This window comes from Sparus aurata, chromosome 19 (genome assembly GCF_900880675.1).
Source record: "Sparus aurata chromosome 19, fSpaAur1.1, whole genome shotgun sequence".
Lineage (NCBI taxonomy): Eukaryota > Metazoa > Chordata > Actinopteri > Spariformes > Sparidae > Sparus > Sparus aurata.
This window is the reverse complement of record NC_044205.1, coordinates 15903651-15915668: the sequence shown is the minus strand read 5'-3', so window position 1 is coordinate 15915668 and position 12018 is coordinate 15903651.

The following is a 12018-nucleotide window of genomic DNA, read 5'->3' as shown; positions in this document are numbered from 1 at the left end:
GGAAGATGAATAAGATGAAGCAGCCCATAAAACAACCCCAAAAAAATCAAGATTTTTATAAATTAACAGATGGTAAAAGAGGGGGAAAAGCCTCCCTTTTCAATGGCACAGAGAACTACTACTTACATTTCCATCCCAATAATCTCCCAGCCTCTATTTTAGGTGAAACTTAAGGCATCCTATTGTACGAGGCCTTATCCCCACGGGGCGGGCGAGCACTGTGAGGCACTGGTGGCGACGCCGCAGAGGCTGTGATCATGCCCAAGTTTTGTCTGAAGCGTCTGAGCCGTGATCGCAGTGAAACTTCAAGTGAAAAACCGCAAGAGCGGCGAGTGGAGATGAGAGAGGAGCGGGAAAAAAAACCAACTGATTTCCATCAAAACAGATTGTCAAACCAGATGGGGACTGTTCGAGAACTGGGGCAGAGTGGATGGGGAGGGACTCTGATTGGGCAAATCTCAACACAAACCAGACACTAGCATCAGAAGAAAATGGGTTTCCTAAGCACTCAGCTGCTCTGCTGTCATGTAATTCTAAATGGTTTTTAATAATTCTGAATTAAGTTTTTATTCAATATCCTGAATATTAAAGCATTCAAAAGTGATGAAATCCAGCGTGGGACTGTACTCTGTGTGGAGCGCCTCTTTGTGTTTGTGCTTCTTCTGAACTTCTCCGGAGCCGTAGCCTCGGGGTCAGTCGCGATGGCTGCGTTTAATTTCCTGGAAGGAGAAACATGGCCCTGACCTTTCACCTTTGAGCATGACGCCACCGTGTTACAAATGATGAGCCCGTGTGCCGCGTTTCACGTGTGTTTCATGAATTCCTCCTGAACCATCGGCGCTCCTGAAATAATTCTGCATGCTCTGGCCATTATCACGGCGCCTCTGGCAACACCTGAGCAGAGCTCATCAGCATGCCGGCATTGATCCCGCACAAGGTTCTCCCCAAAGTGGACTGGCTCTAACACATCCTTTAAACATGTTATTTGAGCCAACAGACGCTCGAGCCTCCAAACAAGAGGCTCACTTCTGTCAGCCGTAGAGCTCAGTTGAGTAAACACACGAGCAACGTTACCAGAGGAAGAAGGCATCAGGTGTTCCAACAGCGAAACGTGATCTTTAAGAACCTTGTTCTGCCAAAGTCACGACCCAGGTATAAAATATGTGTTGAATTAATGCAATAGTTTTGAGACATTTTGAGAGTCATGCTTTTTCTTTTTTGAGTATGTAGAAGGAGCCAGCAACTAGTTAGCATAGCTTAGCATCAGACGTGGACACAGCTAGCCTGTCCAAAAACTCTGCCTGTCAGCGCCTATAAAGCTCACTAATTCACATCGATGTATGTTTAATCTGTTTGCTGTTTTACCGTGAGTTTTGCTCCTGGCTCTCTCTCGGTAGGGAACTTCCTTGAAACTCCGCCGGTTGCCTAGCAACTGAAACTATGACCCTCGGTAAAATGAGGAAATAGGTGTTTTTACTGCTAAATAAACAAGAGATAACCTCCGAGGTGCTCATAGGAGGATTTTATATTTGGAGGAAGTGAGGCAAGCTGTTTCCTTCTGTATAATTCCTTCTATACTACTTATGCTAGCTAGCCTAAGCTAATTGGCTACTGGCTATAGCCTTACAATTGGCATCGACCTTCTCATCTAACTTCTTAAAGGTGCATCGGGTGAGAACTGGCCACCTCATTCAGACTCCTAACAATAGAAGACAGCATATTACCAGCTATACCGCCACGTACTGTAGCTGCCGTTAGCTAGTTAGCTCACTTAGCTGTGCAGTTAATGGTCTGGCCTGGGAGCTCAGAGTGACATTACAAGATATGGGGTTAAGCATGCTAACTTACAGACATGTCTGACATAACATCAAAACTCCTATCGCTGCAGATGTTGTTGATGTTTTTAGTTTTTTTGCACCTTTAGAATTACTTTATTTCTGCAGTTACTACATAAAAGCTAGTTACTAGTTACTGCTCAGCCAATCAAATCTGTGTTTTGCGTTAAGGAGCGTGATTCGGGTCAAACAGATACATGCACAGAGGAGACAACAGCGTGGAAAACAGCGAAAACAGAGCTTTTCGTCACAAAGGAACTCTTTCATGTTCATTCTTCCCATGGGTAGTTTGAAATCAGTATGACTCATATCTGAGACAGTGGTGATTGTTGAAACCTGCGATGTAAAGCGCCTCCATTAGAAAGCAAAGAGGATGTTTTGAGCTAACTTACCCACTCAAGTCTGAACTGAAAGAATAGGAAATGAAATATTTTCTGGCACTGAATCATTACACCTGTCAGACACTGTGATGTTCAGACTGGGTCGCTTTGAGTGTATTCAGTTTTCCTAATCCTGTCGTTCTATCAGTTATCCAGAAAAGCTTAAGTGACCTCAGATCATTGTTGAACCACAACTGGGCTCCAAATATCTTCTGAACCTGTTTCTTTTGACCCTCAGGTGTGCACTCAGTGGTTAGATTGAATAGATTTGAACTGTGATTTGTCAGTTTATGACATGTTCAGCTGTTATTTCATGACTCAGTCCAAACTCATCTTATAATGTAGATATTATTACTGAGTATTCATGCTCAGCATATTGTCAGATGTTGCGGTTAGGCTAGTATGATCCCATCACAAGACTGCCTCTAGTTTCATTTAGCTGTTGCTCAGAGGTATCTTTGTCTTTTTCTGTGCTTTCATTCAAAAGTCTGATTGAATCTTTTTCTAGTGATTTGTTGTTGCAGAATTAAACTTTCTTTTTTTTTTAAAGCACCTGTTTGCAAAGAGGATTTTCTACACCTAAAAGCATAGGGGGGGGATGAAGGTGAAATTACCAGCGAGGGGAATCTTCACCGTCACTACAGTGAAATGATCGTGGGCCAACCTCAACTCTCCAGCCTACAGAAAGACTCTCTCTTTTTTTTTTTTGCCCTTAAACGTGCCTGTAGCATTACTCAAGGTCCCCCGTGATGCCCGGGGCTGTGGAGAAGCTACATGAACAGGGCTTGATTCAATCCCTCCGCCAAGGCTTTCTACCCATATGTTTATGAGAAGATGAGCTTGACATGCTCAGGCTTTTATTTCCCTTTCAGTGGAGACATTGATCTGACCTGCAGCAGCATGCAAACCGTCAATACTGGAATTCTTAAAAGGTGTAGTCAAGGTATATGAATTCCAGGTCCTGTGGGAAGATATGACACCTTCCCCTACTGAAATGTATATTTCCCCTGTAAAACATTTTATTGAGAAATTCAGGGGCCCCTTAAATCCTTCCTATTTCTGCTGCTACTTACAATACCTCTGAGTATAGTGTACTGTACTGTGAGGCTGCTACTACAGGTCAGGGCCTAAAAGCTGCCCATAAATGGGTCTCCACATGACAAAAGCACTTGTATATTTTAATGAGTTCCAGGGCACAATTCAGCCGCAATATCCGTTAAGTTTTCCCGGAAATCCCTCATGTTTCATAACTTGTCTCATTGTGTAAAATACCACACGGGGGTGTGGCTATCATCGTGTCCAAAAACAATTCCACAGGACCGGGCAGAGGCAGTGTACGTTGAGCACCAAGAGCTGGTATCATCATTAAAAGGCTGGATCATCCAGGAGTCCCGGACAACAGCTTATTAAAGATCGAAATAATGATGCCTGAGGTTGCCCACATACTAACAGCTCCTGTGTATGAAGACACCTTGTTTAAGCAACATCCCTGGTCAAACTGTACTGCATGTTCAGTATAGGTGTGTCACGGTGAATGATGAGAGACAGTGTAATGCATCGCTATAGCCGACTACTGCAGGATCACGCCGCCTGCTTAGTTTTCTCACTTGCGTGTGCATGATACTGTGCTCAAACTTAGTTTTGTCACCGGCGCTGACCTAACAGGACAATCAGCTGACATGTTCCCTCGTAAGAACCTCATATTCTAAACTCCTGCTGTGCTATTTATGGTTATGATGAGAGCGCTGTGCTTAACTCCGGGCAATTTATTGTCAGATATTCAAATTTCCATGCAGCATTTGGTTCATTGTAAATAATCATAAAAATGTGTTTTTATGAGAAGAAATAAACCCCGCTGCTTCCTTAAACTATAAATAAGCAATAATGAAAACAGTTTGTTCGACAAATATTTGAATGAAAGCCAATTCAAAGCTCTAACCCTAACCCTGCCTTAAGAGTTTATCTCAATCTTTATTTTTTTTTATTCGATACGATACCGTTAATGCAATGTGTGTTATATATGTGACAGTTTGTTTAATGGCAAGCTCAAGGCAAGATGAGAGCCTTAACAGCAGAGCTTAGTAAACTCAAGTTAAAGTCACCATGTCCCCGAGATACACAGGATAACCAGCACTGTGGCCAGGATCAAATGTTGGTAGTCAACATTTCTGCAAACCTCTGATATGTTCCAACATGTATGTGTATTGACATTCATACAATACGTGTCATATCATGTTAACACTACATGTTTTGGACCTGAATTTCATAACAGGATTTGGAGGACCTGCCGATCAAGTATAGATCAGCATGTGAGTGTGGCGAGAACTTCTACGTCTATGAAGGTGCAGTGCCAGTAGGGGGGCTGGTGACAGGAACACAATTCAAAGACCCAGAGAGTCCACATCAAGATGAGGTTGGCAATGGCTGCGAGATTTATTAATAGGACTGTCAACAATGTGACCAGGGTTTATGTCCTTTGAGAGGAAAACAGCCAGTTCTGACTGTTTGAAGGAAGTTGTTCTTTTAATTGAAACAATGATCTTTTCTCAGGCCTGACCAAGTAGTTTGATCCTAAACCTACCAAAGTAGTTTTGGTTCCTAAACATAACCAAGTACTTTGATGCTAATCCTAACCAAGTAGTTTGAACATAAATCTAACTAAGTGCTTTGTTCCTAAACCTAACCAAGTAGTTAGTGTTATTGGTAACCATGGCTGTATTGCTTTCATGGATTGGCAAGGCCAAACACGATAGTGACAAGGCAAATGAGCAGGTTGATTACAATGTCTTGCATGATACCAGGTTGCTAAAGGGTATCTTCTGGATCTGTAGGGATTTAGCGTTTGAAAATCCTTGTATTTTATGCCCTGGGAATCAAACCAGGCTAAAATGAAGTACACCTCAACAAAACAGGGTTAATGTTTTAAGAATTTGATAAAATAAAATCCCAGGAAAACCATTTTGATGATTTGTGAATATAAATTGGCAGTAAAACTTCAAAGTCGCAAATTATGCTGATATTTTTGTAGAATACAGTGACTATGACAATCACAAAATAGCACATATTGGATAGAATCAGTATGTAGCGTTGATTCCTGTAGTGTGGACTTCTGTTTTGTTGATGTTGGGCAAACTTTCAACACCTCTGCATGAATGTATGTTACACCTACGTACACTAAGTAAGAACCTCCTGTAACCAGCATCACAATCTTTAAGGTGAAGAAGTTTCCTTTGACAGGCTGATAGACTGACCTAAATCTGGCTCCTGATGAACACCTCCTCTGTCATGGGAATAATAACTTTCCTCTTTGCATACATTAATGCTATGTTTTATTGTTAAACTATGTTGTGAAAAGTTCTCAGTTGAACTAATTCTGGTTCCCACATGACATCAAAGATGGGAGAAAAAAAACAACAGCCATCTCGGCGCGCGGGGGATCCAATCAATACTCTCCGCGTTTCCTCCACCTCTAACTCTCTAGACGCTTATTATCACTGCACCTTGTGTTGTATTAAAAGAGATGCCTTGTGTCTTGGTCATAAGCAGGCTGGAAGGGGTAACTGTCTGTATCTATAAAGCAATACAGGGAGTTATTAGTAAACAGCTCATGTCCCTGTCAGCGCAGTGCAAGACTTTTCATGGAGTGCTCCGCATGCCATCACACAACTGGATTAATGAAATAACCCAAAGGAAAGTAACACATTCAAGGTGCAATATTTGGGAATTTTAGTTTAAAACATGCAATAATTAACAAAAATATTCAACAGAGTGTGAAGAGATAAGAGTTTTGATGTAATGTCAGACATCTACATATTTTATTGCAATCCTGAAGTAGATCCTTACTTGTTGTGATACCACTCCTAGTTCCCAGTTTGGACTGCTAGCTGAAAGGCTAACTGAGCTTTCTGGCTTACAGCAGCTACAGATTGCAACAGTTAGCAGTTACTCCATAAATATGCTGCCCCCTGTTTTGTCGGGAGTATGAATTTGAGAGCTGGCACCTTTAGGGTGGCAGGAGTCACATGAGAGGTGTGCCAGCTTCATAGAAATGTTTCACTACTTACTGTTTGACTTTCTGTCGATCTGTTGATGATTGTGTTTTTATCTTATGTGGTCTTGTGTTATTGTATCTTTCGCTAAAAGCACATTCTTCGTGAAACAACATTATCTAACCTTTTTACCTTAAAGGAGCAATATGTTTGTTTAAAACATGCAATAATGAACTCAAATTATCAACAGAATGTGAGGAAATAAGAGTTTTGATGTGATGTCAAAGACGTCCACATATTGTGATTTAGAGACGTCTACAGAAATCAACATGCTAACATGCTAGCCCCCGCTCATCCTTACTTGTACTACCACTCTGAGGTCCCAGTGCAGACCACTAACTGCAAGGCTAACTTGGCGTACTTACATAATATGTAAGAATTGGCCACCTCTCAAAGCCTTACAAGAACACTTCTATAAGGCTGACACGCATCTCACATGACTCGTCAAACCACCAATGTTAAATTTGGCTCAATATTATTGAACCTTTATAGTGTGACAGGAGTCATGTGAGAGGTGTGTCAGCCTTATAGAAGTGTTGCACATGCGTCTAATGGACTGTCAGATCTGTTGATGTTGTATTTTTATGTATCTTATGTTGTTAGTCTTCTTAAAGAAACATTCTGTAACCTTTTTACCTTAAAGGTGCAATATGTAAAAATTAACTAAACTTAGAAGTAATAAGCGTGTTGATGTAATGTTGTGAACGTGAAACACGAGACCGCCACCATCTTTCTCGGTTGCTGAGACGAGCCTGTGGATGATTTGTTTAGGTTGTTTAATGCTGCTGGACTGTGGATTTCTTTGTGAAGAGCTCGGGTTGGATTTTCCACGACGGTACAAAGGACTCGACTTTATGCAGAGGAACAGAGAGCAACGTTAGTAAACTAACGACCGGCTTCCAGCAAGACACAGAAGTTCCACAGAGCCCCAGTGTGACAGGAAACATGTGAGAGCTGTGTCAGCCTTAGACTTTCAGATCTGTTGACAATAGTGTTTCTATGTATCCTGTCCTATTTAATTGTATATGTGGTAAAAGCACACTACTCTGAATTGTTAAAAGGTTTGATGCAAATTTTATAGATAGAAAAATGAACATACTGTACTTACATGTGACAACTGATTTGCTGTCTATGGTCCAACCTGAAACAAACTGTGTGTGATACCCCTCAAATACTGAGTTATGTATGAGTTTCCATTAGCAATATAACATGAACTGGCTTCTCGGCTGCGGTAGGGGACGGTCTATTTCCAGTTATAGGGGCGAGAAATGTAACCTTATTAAACTCAGTGTTATATCCCCTTCCAAATGATCTATAAAATTACCATAACCTGAATCCACACCCACACCTGTAAAAATAATCTGGTGCCGCTGCAGTAGAATATGTGCATGTTTGTCGCTTCACGCGTGCCGCGCCGGTGTGTGTGTGTGTGTTTGTGCACCCCTCAAAGAAACAGCAGCTCTCAGTGTGTTGTTTTCTCATCCAGCTAGTTGTGCTGAGGCACAGCTTTTTCACCCCCCCATTCTAATGAATGTAGTTAAACTGGTTAGGCGCTGGGATCCGGGATGCTTTCTCTCAGGCTTGCTGCGCCTGAATCTAATGTGTAGACAGATGATGTATTGGAAACCATCACATCAAGGAGTTACTCATATGAGCCCAGGTTGCCTGGCTCTGCGTTGCCTACTGTCTCTGTGTGTGGCGGTGGCGGCAGTGGTGGTGGGGGGTGCCGAGGGGGGGGTGGCTGGGTGTGGGCTTGGAAGAGGTTGTATTTTCTTTGGGGAATTGCGTGTTTCAGCAGTATGGATATTGCAGGCTGTGGCAGAAGGAGTAAACAGACTTTCTCTGTCTTTCTCCTCTTCCCCCCCTTTTCTTCAGGGAAGGGTCTGTTCACAGAGGCGGTTCTGTGACTGATGTTTGTCTGTGTTATGCGTCTATTTATTTGTTTGGCAAACAAATGCATTATTAACAAGCCACTGCCACATGTTATCTTCTCCGCGTATACCCCCGTTTGCGTCAGTGTCTCTCCATTCAAGTGCAAATTAGCTAGGTCACCGCTGAAACCTGAACTGTAATACCGAGAGCCCGAGGTGAAATGTGGATCAAAGGACGTGTGGATTATGTATGTAACTATGTATGGCTCATATAGTAAAAATATTTGAAGAAAACGTAAAAAAAAAAAAAGGCGCTCGGCGGCGTCTGACTCCCCCGGTGAAAGAGGGCACAGGTGGTCTTATGTCTCACGCAGGTTATGTCTCCACGCTTTTGCCGACAAAATGCCGCCATTACCACGGCCCGTGAAATTAGCAGGCCTCATTTGGAAGGGGAGCCCGTGGAAAGAGGTTTTCATAAATGATAATAAAGAGGTCTGGACCATTAAAAGTGGTGATAAATCCTGACATTCAGTGTGCATTTCCTTTTTAACTCGCAGCCACATTAGATATTAGATTGAGTGGGCCCCCTAAGCGTCATTTCAAGACCCGAAAGAAAAGTGCCTGTAGGTTTGCCTGGGAACAGCTTGAATAAAAATAATGCTGTGAAAGGCTTATTCACACTCACAATCACACATAAGGCAATTTCAGCCATAACAGGGACCAGGACTGGGAGAAAAGGAATCCATGGCAAAAGGCACCTCTTCTGAGGGTTTTCTTTTTCTTTCTTTTTTTCACCCCTCATGCATACCAATGTATTTAGCTCATCTGCAATCAAAACGAAAGGTTGAAAATCTTGTTAGGGTCCCGCTCCTTTGGCAGCGAGTGTCTTTGAGGAAGATACAATGAACGTCCCCACACTGACTTCCAAGGAAGGAAAAAAAAAAGAAGGGGAAGAGAGGTGTTTAAATTCAGGACATATCCAAAACGCAAATATTGCATCAAACCAACCCAGTGAAAAGCACATTTGAAGATAATTACTTAGTAAATGTTGAGTTATCATGCTGCAGAGCTTCTCTGTGATTTTTTTTTTTTTTTTCTGCTCGGAGAGGAAGCAAAGTAAAGCCAAGTGTTGAGCCAGTCTGCTCTCAAGGCAAGGGTCGGGGTTTCGAGGGGTCAGGAAGCTATTTTTCTTCAGGGTCTCGCAGTGTGCCAACAGTATCCTGACCTCTGGTCTCTGAATAGGGAGATAAATGTTGGGTGTGAAGAGGATGGCTTCCCACTGAATAACAGAAAAAAGTCTCCAGGTGAGGTTATACTCGATCTGGTTTCATGCCAGAATCCTCAAACCAGGGAAGAGATGCTTCAAGGTGAAGGCACCAATTTATGTGCACTTTTACCAAAAAAATTTAATATGAAAACATTCTACTAAAATCTGTGAGGATTACATTGCACTTTGGATGGTTTCTGTGCAGCTGAGCGTAGAGACTACAGATGTAGATAAGCACTCGTGCTACAACATGACATGTTTAAAGGGGTACTACGTAGTTTTGGAAGCGAAAGTCGAAACTGAGTCAGGTAGTAACACAAATTCCAAATGATGTATCGACCTCCATCGCTGAATTAACAAGCCGACCTCAGAGTAAAACAAACTCCCCCACAACAATGCTGGAAACTAGACAGGTGGTCGAAGTAAAACTGGATGAAATGTTGTTTTCCATCAAAACCAATCGATTGAGTTTTATTTTTTTATGAAAATGTATCCCCAAAACTACATAGTGCACCTTTAAACCTTGTTATTGTATTCATGACCATTAATCAAACAAACAAATATACCGATTATATAAATCAATAATGCACATAGCAACAAATGGTACATTATGTAAGTTTTTATGTTATGTTTTTGTTATGTTAAAATGACGAGCTAACTCGGCAACAAGCAGAAGCAGGGTTCAGTTTCTACAAATTCCTTCCCCATTATAGGTCTGTGTCATTCAGAGGAACCAAAGGAACGAATAAATTGTAGTGCTGTTTTGATGTTGAGGAGGAGGAAGGGTGGCATTCATCTTGTTTGCACAAAATGATTTTCCTTGTTTAAAAAAAACAAAAAAAAACAGCCGAGGGAAGATGACACTTTACCTGCCAACTATCATCCATGTTAAAAACCGAACAAATCGCCCTCTGAAGCGACGCAAAGGCGACGTAATTAAACTGTAAGATGTTTGGAGACTACAAGAGGAGCTGAAATGAGTGTCAAAGCCGTCTAGATCTTCAGAGGACGCCTTTCAAAGAAACCAACGCCGCGTGACTTTAATTCTCATCCCTAAATGGTTTTAATGTTTTGGATTGAAGATATGTTTAGATGTTGCCAAAATATGAGCCACTTTGTTCGAGGCTGAATGAGCAGGAGAGGAGCTCTGTGATGTGACGCGTGTGTGCGTGCGTCTACATAATGGTTCAAAAGTGCCGGCGCGTTTGAGCCCGGCGTGGGTGTTTACGCACTAAAACAACCTCATTAACGGATGAGTGACGTGCTCGGTGAGAGTCTGCAACCGAAGATCCTTTAAGAGGGAGTGTATTACATAATTTAGACGCCGATGCACGGGAGCAGTGCCGCACCTTTCCTGCTGCGAGGTGGCCTATGATCTGGCTGCATGTGCATATTAAAGGAGCAGTCCCCAAAGGAGTAGCATGAGGACGTGAACAAACGATGCTCCAAAAGAGCGAAAAAGAGCCGTAAGAGTTTGAGGCCTTTTTTTTATGGCATGTGCAAAGTTCTGTAATTATCTGCATGTGGCTTAAAAAGGGCCGTAAAAAATTCCATCTGTGCTGCCATAAAAGAATGGACCCCACATTTCAAGACTAATTGTACTTTGGGGTGCACAAATTGTACGTTCACGCTCCGAAATAACTGAAAATGTCACTGGAAGCTTTGTGGGATCTTCTTTTACAACATTTTGGATAGAATTAGCAGCAAATACAACAAGAATCACTCATGTTGCACCTGAATAATCCCATCTGTGGAGGTTCTATTCTTTACATGATGGATTAGATGTAAAACACAGTAACCAGGAAGTGCTCTGGTCCCTACTGTCCCCCCACTTCCTGTGTGGAGAGATACGCGTTTGACGGCTATCTTAATTATCCGAGGGAACTGTTATTTGGAAACAGACTTTTCATTCCAGTATGGGCACAATTAGCACTTTATAGGCCAATTTAGTACACTCTCCAAATCACTCTGATTTGCTGGCACTTTCTGCCGCTCTGTGCAGTTCCTATTGCTGGCATCAGCAGGCTATCAGCAGGTCTACTCTCTTTGTTCTCAGCTGTTGTGTTCTGTCACACACAGGATGAAGGTACGGGGGATTTTTTTTTAAGAGGAAGAGAAGCAAGCCATCAAACTCAAGTTCCCAGATGCTCACACGTGTGATATTAGCAATTATAAATGCAAATGGTTTCAGGGCTCAGCTGCGGCACAAACTCTTGTTTTTTTTTTTATGTTTCCACGCGTTTGTTTTCAACACAGAACAATCGTCGAACGTTTCATCGAGCTGAGGATTACCATAACGTGTCAACTCTTCTGGCGGATTTAGCACATCGCTCATGAACTAAGTATTTTTATTTTTTTATGTGTTTACTTTGTTTTGTTTTTTTTAAAGCAGACATTTTCTCTCCAGAATGACTTCCTGTTTGGATTTCATGATGTTCAGCCAATTCGAGGATCCTCATCTAGACATAAAAAAAAAGGCTGGAAAAAGAAATGAAAGGGTATGGTTATTTTTTTTTTTCTGAAGCTTTACAGCCTAAATTTAGCTGTTTGGAGCTTGATTAAGAAAAGCAATAGCAAAGTTCACAAATTCTGCATGTCCCTTCTCTTCATGCAAAG